Source organism: Salmo salar, chromosome 04 (assembly GCF_965601325.2).
Source record: "Salmo salar chromosome 04, fSalSal1, whole genome shotgun sequence".
NCBI classification, from domain to species: Eukaryota; Metazoa; Chordata; class Actinopteri; order Salmoniformes; family Salmonidae; genus Salmo; species Salmo salar.
Genome location: NC_138294.1, coordinates 73,364,776 through 73,378,697, shown reverse-complemented (window position 1 = coordinate 73,378,697; position 13,922 = coordinate 73,364,776). Strand labels below are relative to the sequence as shown.

At 45.7% G+C, this 13,922-nt stretch overlaps 1 protein-coding gene across 1 annotated transcript in view; it reads left to right on the top strand.

Moving 5' to 3' along the window:
• LOC106603713 (unconventional myosin-VIIa) overlaps positions 1-13,922 on the top strand; it is an 80,968-nt gene that overhangs the window by 10,031 nt on the left and 57,015 nt on the right. The gene's annotated exons all lie outside the window — the stretch shown is intronic.

Sequence of the window (13,922 nt, the reverse complement as noted above, 5' to 3'; positions counted from 1 at the left end):
TAAAGCCTCTGTAATGCCTGAGTCTAGACAGGGAGGCATAGTGACATGGATGTTTCACCTCAACCTGGATTAGAAATGGATACTTTTTTCTTGCTGATGTTTTTGAGTGCTAACTGCATCCTTTTCTAACAAAGCTGGTACCTGGGTTTTGGGTTGTCAAAATCATTCTTATTGCACTTCAATGCACATTTGGTTTAATTTACTCAATGAAACAATGTTTACAATGTTCGAAAAGAAAGTCGACTCCATACAAACATAAACATGTTTTTGTGTAGAGCAAAACTCATATTTTTGACTTATTCTGGAAAATGAATGGTGCTTTTTTTGATTGTTTCAGTCCTAAATATGTTTTATTTGTCTGGTTTATTGCGTATATATGTGGTTAGGTGGTTTGTGAGAGATGGAATAACAGCACGGTCAAAGTGTGTCCAGCATGTTACAACAAAACAAAAACAACATGGCAGTTTAACACTTGGAAGTGACAAAGTCCATTCTCTGGCTGGGCTGACTTCCTGAATCTCACCTTGATTGACAGCAAGGATTTCCAATAGGCTCCTCCCCTTAGCCCTCTTATAGGGTTCTGTTTATCTGTTTACTTTGACTCCCCAACATTGGAGTAATTACTGATTTTGGCAAGGCAGGTTTATAAAGTGGCGTAGGCCTTGCTTTCACCGGTCATCATTTAGAGTAGTGATAACAAGGACAGAAGAAGGGAATGATGCATTTTCTAAATATTCAAACCTTCTTGAAACAGCACCACCTCCTCCTAGCAACAAGTGACAAGTTACATCACTTCCTATAAAGTCTGCAGTTAGACGAGGCTAAGCCTACATCAACCTAATTCCCCTTATTGGATGGAATGGCAGCCTTCAAAGTAGCCAACTTATTTCATGCATAACAATATGTGACTTTTTTATATCGATTGAACCTCAAATTTTTTTTTTTTTTAGGAAGTGCACAGAAAATAGTTTTAATGTAATAAAAATTCTATTGTGTCAGGAGGAATTATGAAGTGTATTAATTGTGAATTTTTCTCCACTAGTAGAATTAACATGACCTTAGACCAGACTGTAGAATCTGTTGGCAGAGTGAGATTTTATTGTATTACTATTGTGTTTGAGAAAGAAGACGAGCAGGCGGCCAGTACGTTGCAATAAACTTTAGTGAACTACTAACAGAATATATTTTCCAAAGAATACATACAGGAGCAGTCAGCATAGCACATCAGGATGCACAACTGCAGCGCGTTTCGACTATTAGAGTTATCCTCAGGCAGCTGCAATTTAGGGGCCTACCTTTCCTACTGCTCTCATTACTATTGTTGCAATGTAATTTAAACACATTCCTGCCAAGTCTGTACTTCAGCAAACACATATAAAGCTGGTTTGAAATGCATTTTCAATTTGCAAGTATATTGATGGCAGGTCCAGGGCGTAATGTGAGTCTTAAAAAAATAAGCACATCACTTCCTGGACCTAATGGACATATATTGAAATCATGTGCTTAACATATTGGAAAGGCAAATGTAACGTATTCAACTAGTAAGAAAATGGTAACACTTCATTTTAAGGGGTCCTTATTACAGTGTAATTACACTAACAAGCGTTGTCGTTAATTGTAATAACTCATAGTTAGACTGTAATAACATGTAACTGGTGGTAATTGCAGTCTGTAATTACAGAGGTGTAACAAGAAATGTTTGTTACCATGCTTCTTATAAACGTGCAAGCTTCCACTAAATTCACCAATTTAGTGTTTTGGTTCTTCTCAGCACATCCAATTCAATACAAACTGTCACAAGGTTGTAATCTCTTGTGGACAGATGCACTGGGTGTCCCGAGATTACATAGGCTCTAATGAGTAGGCAGTCATTTTAAATAAGAATTTTTCTTAATTAACAACTTCTTAGGGCTAGGCCCCCTTTTTCTCAATTTCCGCCTGAATGACGTGCCCAAAGTAAACTGCGTGTTGCTCAGGCCCTGAAGCCAGGATATGCATAAAATTAGTACAATTGGAAAGAAAACACTTTGAAGTTTGTAGAAATGTTTAAATGGTGTAGGAGAATATAACACAATAGATATTGTAAGAGAAAATCCAATTTTTGGGGGGGAGAGACCATCCTCTTAGAAAGGCAAGTAAAAGGTCATAATGAAAATGAGCTCCCTGTGTGCAATTCCTTTGGCTTCCACAGGGTGTCAACAGTCTATGTTCAAGGTTTCAGGTTTGTAACTTCAAAAACGAATAAGAAATATCAGTTTTAGTACAGGGACACAGTCTTGGAAATTCGTGTTTGCGCGCACAATGAAGACAGGACGCACCTGCTAAAATCGGTTTCCTACTTCTTTCCTTAAGAAATATTAGAGTTTGATTACATTTTAGGGTATCTGAGGAGTAAATAGAAACATATTTTGACTTGTTGAAAGAAAGTTTAGGGGTAGATTTTCGGATTCCTTTCTCTGCATGTTGAATGAGTGGATTGCTCAAATCGATGGCGCTAACTAAACAGACTTTTTGGGATATAAAGAAGTATTTTATCTAACAAAGCGACACTACGTGTTATAGCTGGGACCCTTTGGATGACAAATTAGAGGAAGATTTTCGAAAAGTAAGTGAATATTTAATCGTTATTTGTGAATGTATGAAACCTGTGCCGGTGGAAAAATATTTTGATGTGGGGCGTTGTCCTCAAACAATCGCATGGCATGTTTTCGCTGTAATAGCTACTGTAAATCAGACAATGCAGTTAGATTAACAATAATGTAAGCTTTCAGAGGATATAAGACACTTATATGTACCGAAATGTTTAATATCCATAATTTTTATGATTATTTATTTGAATTGCGCGCCCTCCAGTTTCACCGGAAGTTGTCCTGCTAGCGGGACGCCTAGCCCAAATGGGAACTGACTTGCCTAGTTAAATAAAACATATATAATAATAATCATTACCTACCTATGAATGCGCACTTCAAAATATCCACTTAAAGTTGTTGCAAAGGACATCAACATTTACATTTACGTCATTTAGCAGACGCTCTTATCCAGAGCGACTTACAAATTGGTGCATTCACCTTATGATATCCAGTGGAACAACCACTTTACAATAGTACATCTATATATTTTTTTGGGGGTGGGGGGGGGGTTAGAAGGATTACTATATCCTATCCCAGGTATTCCTTAAAGAGGTGGGGTTTCAGGTGTCTACGGAAGGTGGTGATTGACTCCGCTGTCCTGGCGTCGTGAGGGAGCTTGTTCCACCATTGGGGTGCCAGAGCAGTGAACAGTTTTGACTGGGCTGAGCGGGAACTGTGCTTCCGCAGAGGTAGGGAGGCCAGCAGGCCAGAGGTGGATGAACGCAGTGCCCTTGTTGGGTGTAGGGCCTGATCAGAGCCTGAAGGTACGGAGGTGCCGTTCCCCTCACAGCTCCATAGGCAAGCACCATGGTCTTGTAGCAGATGCGAGCTTCAACTGGAAGCCAGTGGAGTGTGCGGAGGAGCGGGGTGACGTGAGAGAACTTGGGAAGGTTGAACACCAGACGGGCTGCGGCGTTCTGGATGAGTTGTAGGGGTTTAATGGCACAGGCAGGGAGCCCCGCCAACAGGGAGTTGCAATAATCCAGACGGGAGATGACAAGTGCCTGGATTAGGACCTGCGCCGCTTCCTGTGTAAGGCAGGGTCGTACTCTGCGAATGTTGTATAGCATGAACCTACAGGATCGGGTCACCGCCTTGATGTTAGCGGAGAACGACAGGGTGTTGTCCAGAGTCACGCCGAGGCTTTTAGCACTCTGGGAGGAGGACACAATGGAGTTGTCCACCATGATTGCGAGATCATGAAAAGGGCAGTCCTTCCCCGGGAGGAAGAGCAGCTCCATCTTGCCGAGGTTCAGCTTGAGGTGGTGATCCGTCATCCACACTGATATGTCTGCCAGACATGCAGAGATGCGATTCGCCACCTGGTTATCAGAAGGGGGAAAGGAGAAGATTCATTGTGTGTCGTCTGCGTAGCAATGATAGGAGAGACCATGTGAGGATATGACAGAGCCAAGTGACTTGGTGTATAGCGAGAATAGGAGAGGGCCTAGAACTGAGCCCTGGGGGACACCAGTGGTGAGAGCACGTGGTGCGGAGACGGATTCTCGCCACGCCACCTGGTAGGAGCGACCTATCAGGTAGGACGCAAACTAAGAGTGAGCCGCGCCGGAGATACCCAACTCGGAGAGGGTGGAGAGGAGGATCTGATGGTTCACAGTATCAAAGGCAGCAGATAGGTCTAGAAGGATGAGAGCAGAGGAGAGAGAGTTAGCTTTAGCAGTGCGGAGAGCTTCCGTGACACAGAGAAGAGCAGTCTCAGTTGAATGACCAGCCTTGAAACCTGACTGATTTGGATCGAGAAGGTCATTCTGAGAGAGATAGCAGGAGAGCTGGCCAAGGACGGCACGTTCAAGAGTTTTGGAGAGAAAAGAAAGAAGGGATACTGGTCTGTAGTTGTTGACATCGGAGGGATCGAGTGTAGGTTTTTTGAGAAGGGGTGCAACTCTCGCTCTCTTGAAGACGGAAGGGACGTAGCCAGCGGTCAAGGATGAGTTGATGAGCGAGGTGAGGTAAGGGAGAAGGTCTCCGGAAATGGTCTGGAGAAGAGAGGAGGGGATAGGGTCAAGCGGGCAGGTTGTTGGGCGGCCGGCGGTCACAAGATGCAAGATTTCATCTGGAGAGAAAGGGGAGAAAGAGGTCAAAGCATAGGGTAGGGCAATGTGAGCAGGACCAGCAGTCTCGTTTGACTCAACAAACGAGGATCGGATGTCGTCGACCTTCTTTTCAAAATGGTTGACGAAGTCATCCGGAGAGAGGGGGGGAGAGGGGGAGGAGGATTCAGGAGGGAGGAGAAGGTGGCAAAGAGCTTCCTAGGGTTAGAGGCAGATGCTTGGAAGTTAGAGTGGTAGAAAGTGGCTTTAGCAGCAGAAACAGAGGAGGAAAATGTAGAGAGGAGGGAGTGAAAAGATGCCAGGTCTGCAGGGAGGCTAGTTTTCCTCCATTTCCGCTCGGCTGCCCAGAAGCCCTGTTCTGTGAGCTCGCAATGAGTCGTCAAGCCATGGAGCAGGAGGGGAGGACCGAGCCGGTCGGGAGGATAGGGGACATAAAGAGTCAAAGGATGCAGAAAGGGAGGAGAGGAGGGTTGAGGAGGCAGAATCAGGAGATTGGTTGGAGAAGGCTTGAGCAGAGGGAAGAAATGATAGGGTGGAAGAGGAGAGAGTAGCAGGAGAGAGAGAGCGAAGGTTGCGACGGCGCAATACCATCTGAGTAGGGGCAGAGTGAGCAGTTTTGGAGGAGAGTGAGAGGGAAAAGGATACAAGGTAGTGATCGGAGACTTGGAGGGGAGTTGCAGTGAGATTAGTAGAAGAACAGCATCTAGTAAAGATGAGGTCAAGCGTATTGCCTGCCTTGTGAGTAGGGGGGGACGGTGAGAGGGTGAGGTCAAAAGAGGAGAGGAGTGGAAAGAAGGAGGCAGAGAGAAATGAGTCAAAGGTAGACGTAGGGAGGTTAAAGTCACCCAGAACTGTGAGGGGTGAGCCATCCTCAGGAAAGGAACTTATCAAGGTGTCAAACTCATTGATGAACTCTCCAAGGGAACCTGGAGGGCGATAAATGGTAAGGATGTTAAGCTTGAATGGGCTAGTGATTGTGACAGCATGGAATTCAAATGAGGAGATAGACAGATGGGTCAGGGGAGAAAGAGAGAATGTCCACTTGGGAGAGATGAGGATTCCAGTGCCACCACCCCGCTGACCAGATGCTCTCGGGGTGTGCGAGAACACGTGGTCAGACGAGGAGAGAGCAGTAGGAGTAGCAGTGTTTTCTGTGGTAATCCATGTTTCCGTCAGCGCCAAGAAGTCGAGGGACTGGAGGGTAGCATAGGCTGAGATGAACTCTGCCTTGTTGGCCGCAGACCGGCAGTTCCAGAGGCTGCCGGAGACCTGCAACTCCACGTGGGTCGTGCGCGCTGGGACCACCAGGTTAGAGTGGCAGCGGCCACGCGGTGTGAAGCGTTTGTATGGCCTGTGCAGAGAGGAGAGAACAGGGATAGACCGACACATAGTTGATAGGCTACAGGAGAGGCTATGCTAACGCAAAGGAGATTGGCATGAAAAATTAACTAAACAACTGGGGAAGCGAGAGAGCAGGGCCTCTCTCACTAACAATTCACTGAAACACTAAAATGCTAAAATATAACTTTTCTAGCTACCACTAGAAATTTAAATTGATGTAAACTACAGTGGTTCAATGTTTCCAAGAATAGGCTCAAACTTAGTTTATTCCGCTAGATAACTTTGTACAGTATTCTTCCGTGAAAACCCACCTAGTGCACCGTGTCCTATGACGCCATAGCTGACTAGCTAACTAGCATGCTAGCATCCTATAAACACACGGTTAGCACCAATACTTGGTAACAACAAGCTACCAATGGATCATTCGTGTCCGTGTCTAGTTCATAACGCAGAAGTAATTAAACGTTGACTAGCTAACACAAAGTCAGTCCTGCTAGCTACACAAGTGGCCTACACATCTCGAATGTTCAGAAAGTTAAGCTTACGTTGCAAAAATCTTATTGACTAAAAATGATACAGCTAGCTGGTAGGGTTAGCTAGCTAGCAGTGGGCGTGTTGTAGACTGTTAGAAAATGTAGCTGGCTAGCTAACCTCGATAGTTACTCTGTACTACGCCTTTATCTTGATACAAAGACAACTATGTAGCTAAAATCATAACAGCAATGCCAACTGTTTATGTTTGTGTGCATGTCTGGCACTATTATATGTATGTGTGTGTTCTTGTATGTGTTTATTTGAATGAGAGTGTGTGTATATGCATGTGTACAAACACCTGCACGGCATCAGCCTCAGGCGAACCGGCATTAGTTGTAAAAACCCTGCCACTTAGTGTCATTCAAATGTACTTTTTATTATGTATTATTTTGTATTACTTTTTTTATTAACTTTTTTTACTTTTATCTTTGACCATCATTCTATCTCACACACAGCAACTCCACTCCTGTCACGACTTCCGCCAAAGTCGGCTCCTCTCCTTGTTCGGGCGGCGATCGACGTCACCGGCATTCTAGCCATCGCCGCTCCATTTTTCATATATCCATTTGTCTTGTCTTGTTTCCATACACACCTGGTTTTCATTTCCCCAATTAAGCTACTTGTATTTAACCCTCTGTTTCCCATCATGTTTTGTGTGTAATTGTTTCATGCTGCTGTGGTGTCTTTTTACGCGCTTTACTTTTGTTATGTTCCGTGTTTTTGAGCGCATTTGATTTATGTTGTGCTCTCGTTTTGGAACTTTAATAAAGTGCGCCTGTTTACATCACGCTACTCTCTTGCACCTGACTTCGCCTCTTTTACACACGCTGACAGAATTACACACCTTCAATGGAGTCAGCAGGAGCAGGTACCCCGGTTAGAGGAGTCGAGGAGCGCGTCCAGGAACATTCGGCCATGTTACAACATCTTGGTGCCATGATGGATCGCATTGTCCAGACCATGGACCACTGGGAGAGACAGGAAGCCTCGACCAGCACAACCGGGGTTGTCTCCATCCGTTCCATCCGGAGAGAGTTCCAGTGGGATGCGTCTCTCCCTTCCCAGGGAGTATGATGGAACGGCAGCACAGTGCCAGAGATTTTTGTTACAACTGGACCTCTACCTGGCCACTGTGCACCCAGCTCCCTCAGGAGGGGAGAGAGTGGCCGCCCTCGTCTCCTGTCTCACAGGAAGAGCGCTGGAGTGGGCAAACGCTGTGTGGAGAGAAGGAGACACGGCGCCAGACCACTTCGAGGAGTTCACCCGTCGCTTCAGGGCCGTCTTCGACCATCCACCTGAGGGCAGGGCGGCGGGGGAGAGGCTCTTCCATTTGAGACGGGACGAGGAGCGCCCAGGACTTCGCCCTGGAATTCCGGACCTTGGCCGCCGGAGCAGGCTGGAACGACAGGGCCCTCATCGACCACTATCGATGTAGCCTACGAGAGGACGTCCGACGTGAGCTGGCCTGCAGGGATGCCACCATTTCCTTCGACCAACTGGTGGATTTGTCCATCCGGTTGGATAACCTGCTGGTCACCCGCGGACATCCAGAGGGGGCTCTGTCGGTTCCATCGTCCAGCACCCCCACTCCGGTGCCCATGGAGTTAGGAGGGGCTGCTCATAGGGAGACTGGAGGAGGAGCCATCACGTGTGCCAACTGTGGCCGCAGAGGACACACTGCCGGTCGGTGCCATGTTGGTTCCTCTGGGAGTCGAGGCAAAAGGCAGGGCACTCTGGCGTCAGCCCAGGTGAGTTTGCACCACACTCATCCAGAGTCCTCTGTTGATCAACTTTTTGTGCCTGTTTGTTTCCCTGAGTTTTCCCCACATTCCCAGCATAAGGCCCTCATCGATTCAGGCGCAGCTGGGAATTTTATTGACAGAGCATTAGCCATTAGGTTAGGGATCCCTATTTTTCCTATAGTTAGACCCTTCCTGGTACACGCTCTAGATAGTCGACCATTAGGGTCCGGGCTATCAAGGAGGCCACCATCTCCTTGGCCATGGTTATGCAGGGGAATCATGAGGAGAGAATCAGTCTCTTTCTCATTGACTCTCCTGTGTTTCCTGTGATACTAGGCCTTCCTTGGTTGGCTCTGCATAACCCCACTATTTCCTGGCAACAAGAGGGCTCTCACGAGGTGGTCGCGAGAGTGCTCAGGGAGGTGTGTAGGGGTTTCCGTTGGTGCTACCACGGTGGAAAGTCCAGACCAGGTCTCCACCGTGCACATCCCCCCAGAATATGCCGATTTGGCTCTCGCCTTCTGTAAAAAGAAGGCGACTAAATTACCACCTCATCGACGGGGGGATTGTGCGATAAATCTCCTGGCAGACGCTGCGCTTCCAGGAGTCACGTGTATCCCCTGTAGCAAGCGGAGACGGTGGCTATGGATACATATGTCTCTGAATCCCTACGTCAGAGGTACATTCGGCCCTCTACTTCTCCCGCCTCTTCGAGTTTTGTTTTTGTGAAGAAGAAGGATGGAGGTTTACGCCCTTGCATTGACTATAGAGGTCTCAATCAAATCACAGTGAAGTACAGTTACCCGCTACCTCTTATCGCCACGGCGATTGAGTCAATGCATGGGGTGCGCTTCTTCACGAAACTGGATCTCAGGAGTGCGTATAACCTGGTGCGTATCCGGGAGGGAGACGAGTGGAAGACAGCGTTCAGCACCACCACAGGGCATTATGAGTACCTCGTCATGCCGTATGGGTTGATGAATGCTCCATCAGTTTTCCAATCCTTTGTAGACGAGATTTTCAGGGATCTGCACGGGCAGGGTGTAGTGGTGTATATCGATGACATTCTGATTTACTCCGCTACACGCGCCGAGCATGTGTCCTTGGTGCGCAAGGTACTTGGACGATTGTTGGAGCATGACCTGTACGTCAAGGCTGAGAAATGCCTGTTCTTTCAGCAGGCCGTCTCCTTCCTAGGGTATCGCAGTTCCACATCAGGGGTGGAGATGGAGAGTGACCGCATTGCAGCCGTGCGTAATTGGCCGACTCCCACCACGGTAAAAGAGGTGCAGCGATTTTTAGGGTTTGCCAATTACTACCGGAGATTTATCTGGGGTTTTGGCCAGGTTGCTGCGCCCATTACCTCACTGCTGAAGGGGGGTCCTGTAAGGTTGCGGTGGTCGGCTGAGGCGGACAGGTCTTCTGGGCAACTTAGAGCTTTGTTTACTTCGGCTCCAGTGCTGGCCCATCCGGATCCCTCTTTGGCATTCATAGTGGAGGTGGACGCGTCCGAGGCTGGGATAGGAGCTGTGCTCACACAGCGCTCGGGCACGCCACCGAAACTCCACCCCTGTGCTTTCTTCTCGAAGAAGCTCAGCCCAGCGGAGCGTAACTATGATGTGGGGCACCGGGAGTTGTTGGCTGTGGTTAAAGCGTTGAAAGCGTGGAGACATTGGCTTGAGGGGGCTAAACACCCTTTTCTCATCTGGACTGACCACCGCAACCTGGAGTACATCCGGGAAGCGATGAGACTGAATCCTCGTCAGGCAAGGTGGGCCATGGTCTTTACCCGTTTTGTGTTTACCCTATCCTACAGCCTAGGTTGCCAGAATAAGAAGGCAGACGCACTGTCCCGGCTGTATGACACAGAGGAGTGGCCCATGGATCAGACTCCCATACTCCCGGCCTCCTGCCTGGTAGCGCGGTCGTGTGGGATCTGGATGCGGACATTGAGCAGGTGTTGGGTACAGAGCCTGCTCCCCTCCAGTGTCCCGTTGGGCATGTGTACGTTCCGTCTGCTGTCCGTGACCAGTTGATCTCTTGGGCCCACACGTCTCCCTCCTTTGGTCATCCGGGGATCGGTCAGACGGTGCACTGTCTGACTGGGAAGTACTGGTGGCCCACTTTGGCTAAGGACGTGAGGTTTTATGTCTCCTCCTGCTCGGTGTGTGCCCAGTGTAAGCCTCCAAGACACCTGCTCAGAGGTAAGTTACATCCCTTACCCGTTCCACAACGACCTTGGTCACATTTATGTTGTGCTCTCCTTTTGGAACTTTAATAAAGTGCGCCTGTTTACATCACGCTACTCTCCTGCACCTGACTTTGCCTCTTTTACACACGCTGACAACTCCCACTTGTCTCCAATTCCACATACCAACGCTCAGCTTCCCTCAGCCCATCCCATCTATCTCTGCTGGCCACCCACTTCGGGTTTCTATGCAACACATATCTTTCAACTATGCTGTGATGTTTAACGTACAATTTCAATCTATCTAATCGAATAGAATCCACAGATTGCAAGTTGAAGATAAATACTTTTACTAAGTGTATTAGTATATTAGTAATTGACTGACCCGGTCTCTCCAGATCTCCTAACAGTACTATTTCTAGGGTCAATTTTAGATCAGTGCTATGCATTTTCAGCCATTCCTGAACCTGAGACCAGAAACAGGCTACCTGAGGGCAATACCAAAATAAATGGTCTATTGATTCTGTATCCTCACAACAAAATCTGCAGAGCTTTGATGATTTTATGCCCCAAATATTCATTTTGTTGGTGGCAAGAATTCTATATAATAATTTTAGCTGAAAAGCACGAAGTCTTGAATCTTGCGTTGTTTTATATATCAACTCATACACCCTGTACCATGGAATCGGTACATCAAAAATCTCTTTCCAACTATTTTGCAATCTGTTTGGCACAGTTGTCAACATCCTGGTCCTCAAAGGAAACTGGTATACTTTCCTATTTCTACTATTTTTATTCCTCCGCCAGTTTTGATCCTTTATACTGGGCAGACAGACCAGTTCCCTACCTCCCTACCTCCTCCCGCTGCCACCTGCCTCCTCCATTTTTGGGGTAACGCTGTAATCAATTGGTTGTACTCTTGGAATGAGCAGACCTTTCCGTACAATTCTGATAACTCCATGAAGGACATAGCTCTACCATTCCAATTTACAATATAATTTAAGAACAAAATACCCTTTTCAAACATCTTTTCCATAAATACAGATATTTTATCAACCAACACATTTGAGTTCAGCCATAATATTTGTTGTAATATTTGTTCTATCTTTTCAGGGGGATGAAGTTGACATTGTAGCCAGCTCTACAATGCTTGTTTGAAAAAGATAAATACTTTGAAAAAAGTATCATTTTCAATTAATCGAATGAGACATGGCAATATGCACAAAGGCAAAAAGGCCATTTTTAAACAATGGATGAGCTTTTCTTAGTAATCTACTTGAGAACCATTTAGGGTTCAAATAAAACTTTTGAATGAGTGAAGCTTTTAGAGAGAGTTTTAGTGCTTTTATATTTAATAATCTCAACCCATCAAATTCATATTCATTATATCAATAGGCACGTTTTATTTTGTCTGGTTTAGCGTCCCAGATAAAGCGAAATATTTTTTGCTCATATGATTTGAAAAACGAATCATCAGGATTAGGCAGCGCCATAAGTAAGTGAGATTTGACTAAGGAGTTAAATCAGGGCAATTTTTCCATAAATAGACAGGTATTTACCTCTCCATGGTTGCAGGATCTTGTCAATTTTTACAAGTTTTCTATTGAAATTCATTGTGGAGAGCTTATTTATATCTTTTGTGATATGAATACCGAGTATGTCTACTTCACCATCAGCAGGGTAATGTAAATGTTGTATTTTTTAAGGATCCAACACGTAATATTGTACACTTATCATAATTAGGTTTTAGTCCAGAGAGTACAGAAAAGTTATCTAGATCTTCAATGAGACATTGCAGGGATCTAGCTTGCGGACTTAATATAAAACTTGAGTCATCGGCATACATGGACACCTTTGTTTTTAAGCCTTGGATTTCTAATCCTCTAATGTTGTTATTGGATCTGATTTTAATAGCTAGCATTTTGATGGCATTAACGAATAGATATGGTAACAGTGGACACCCTTGTTTAACTCCTCTTGACAATTCAAAACTCTCTGAGAAGTATCCGTTATTTACCATGGCCTTATTTCTATTACAGCATATTGGATGACTGCCATTCATATTTCATTCACCCTGCTCGATAGGTTTAGGCTACGACATGATACTCAAATTTCCCTATACCCTTCATGAAGTTGCTACAACCTAGGCTACGAATTAAAGTTTACAACGTAGGTGCACAGGTTGAGAGGAAAGTTTTAGTAATCAAGGTGACAGACAGTGATACATTCAACACCACCTTGCACACTCTTGCCTGCATCTAGCTGATCTAGGGTGTAATCATTAGTCCAAACCGTTGCAAACAAGAGTTTCTATTGGACAAATTCAGGTATGTTTAATTTGCTACTGTTTAAGAAATGTTTTTCACCATAATCGGCACAATGAATGCACCCCTGATCACCCACACACAGTTCACTTTCATAGCAGCCACATACAAACAGCTTGATCACTTTGCTCATTGTATAATTCATTCTTGCATCTACACGGTATCAGGAATCAAGGTAAGACCCAGATACAGACACATCAAATTGACAATGGTTTAATATTCCAACAGGGGCAGGCAATAGACAGGACAAGGCAGGCAGCGGTCAGTAAACCAGAGGTGGGGCAATGGTATCGGACGGCAGGCAGGCTCAGGATCAGGCAGAGGGATCAGGCAGGTGGGCACAGAGTCAGGACAGGCAAGGGTCAAAACCAGGAGGGCAAAAAAAAGAGAGACTGGGAAAAGCAGGAGCTGAGAACAAAAACGCTGGTTGACTTGACAAATAAGACGTACTGGCAACGGACAAACAGAGAACACAGGTATAAATACACAGGGGATAATGGGGAAGATGGGCGACTCTTGGAGGGGGGTGGAGACAATCACAAGGACAGGTGAAACAGATCAGGGTGTTACACACAGCCTGCCATCATTCACTTTGAACTGGACTGTGTGTTTACAGGCAGTTGCAACAGCATAACTTTAGATCATTAGAAAGCATTTGCCGAAAGCCACAAAATACATCTGAATGGATTTCTGCAAATATGTAAATACTTACATATGTAAATATGTTAATACTTACATTTGGGAACTTTACAGACCTATTGATCAAACAACCATGTTTTTTTATTGGTTCAATGTTTGAAACATGGTGTCCTAGTAGTAGCCTAAGCAGAGAGCTCCTGTATTTTCTGGTGGTTTTAACCCACGTATTTGCAGATGGACTGGCTAGCTAGCAAGCTAGCTGGCACATTGTTTTTGTTTGAATGATGCATCTGGACACTGTACCAGCTTTTTTGCTTAAACTGGCTGCTAGTTCCTGATCTTTTGAAACCATCAATTGAGGAGTAACCTAAAGCTTGAGAGGAATGGGAGATGCAGTAGAGGAATGCAGTGCTGAGGCAGAGGGCTCATAGTGAGGATGACTGGCTAATACT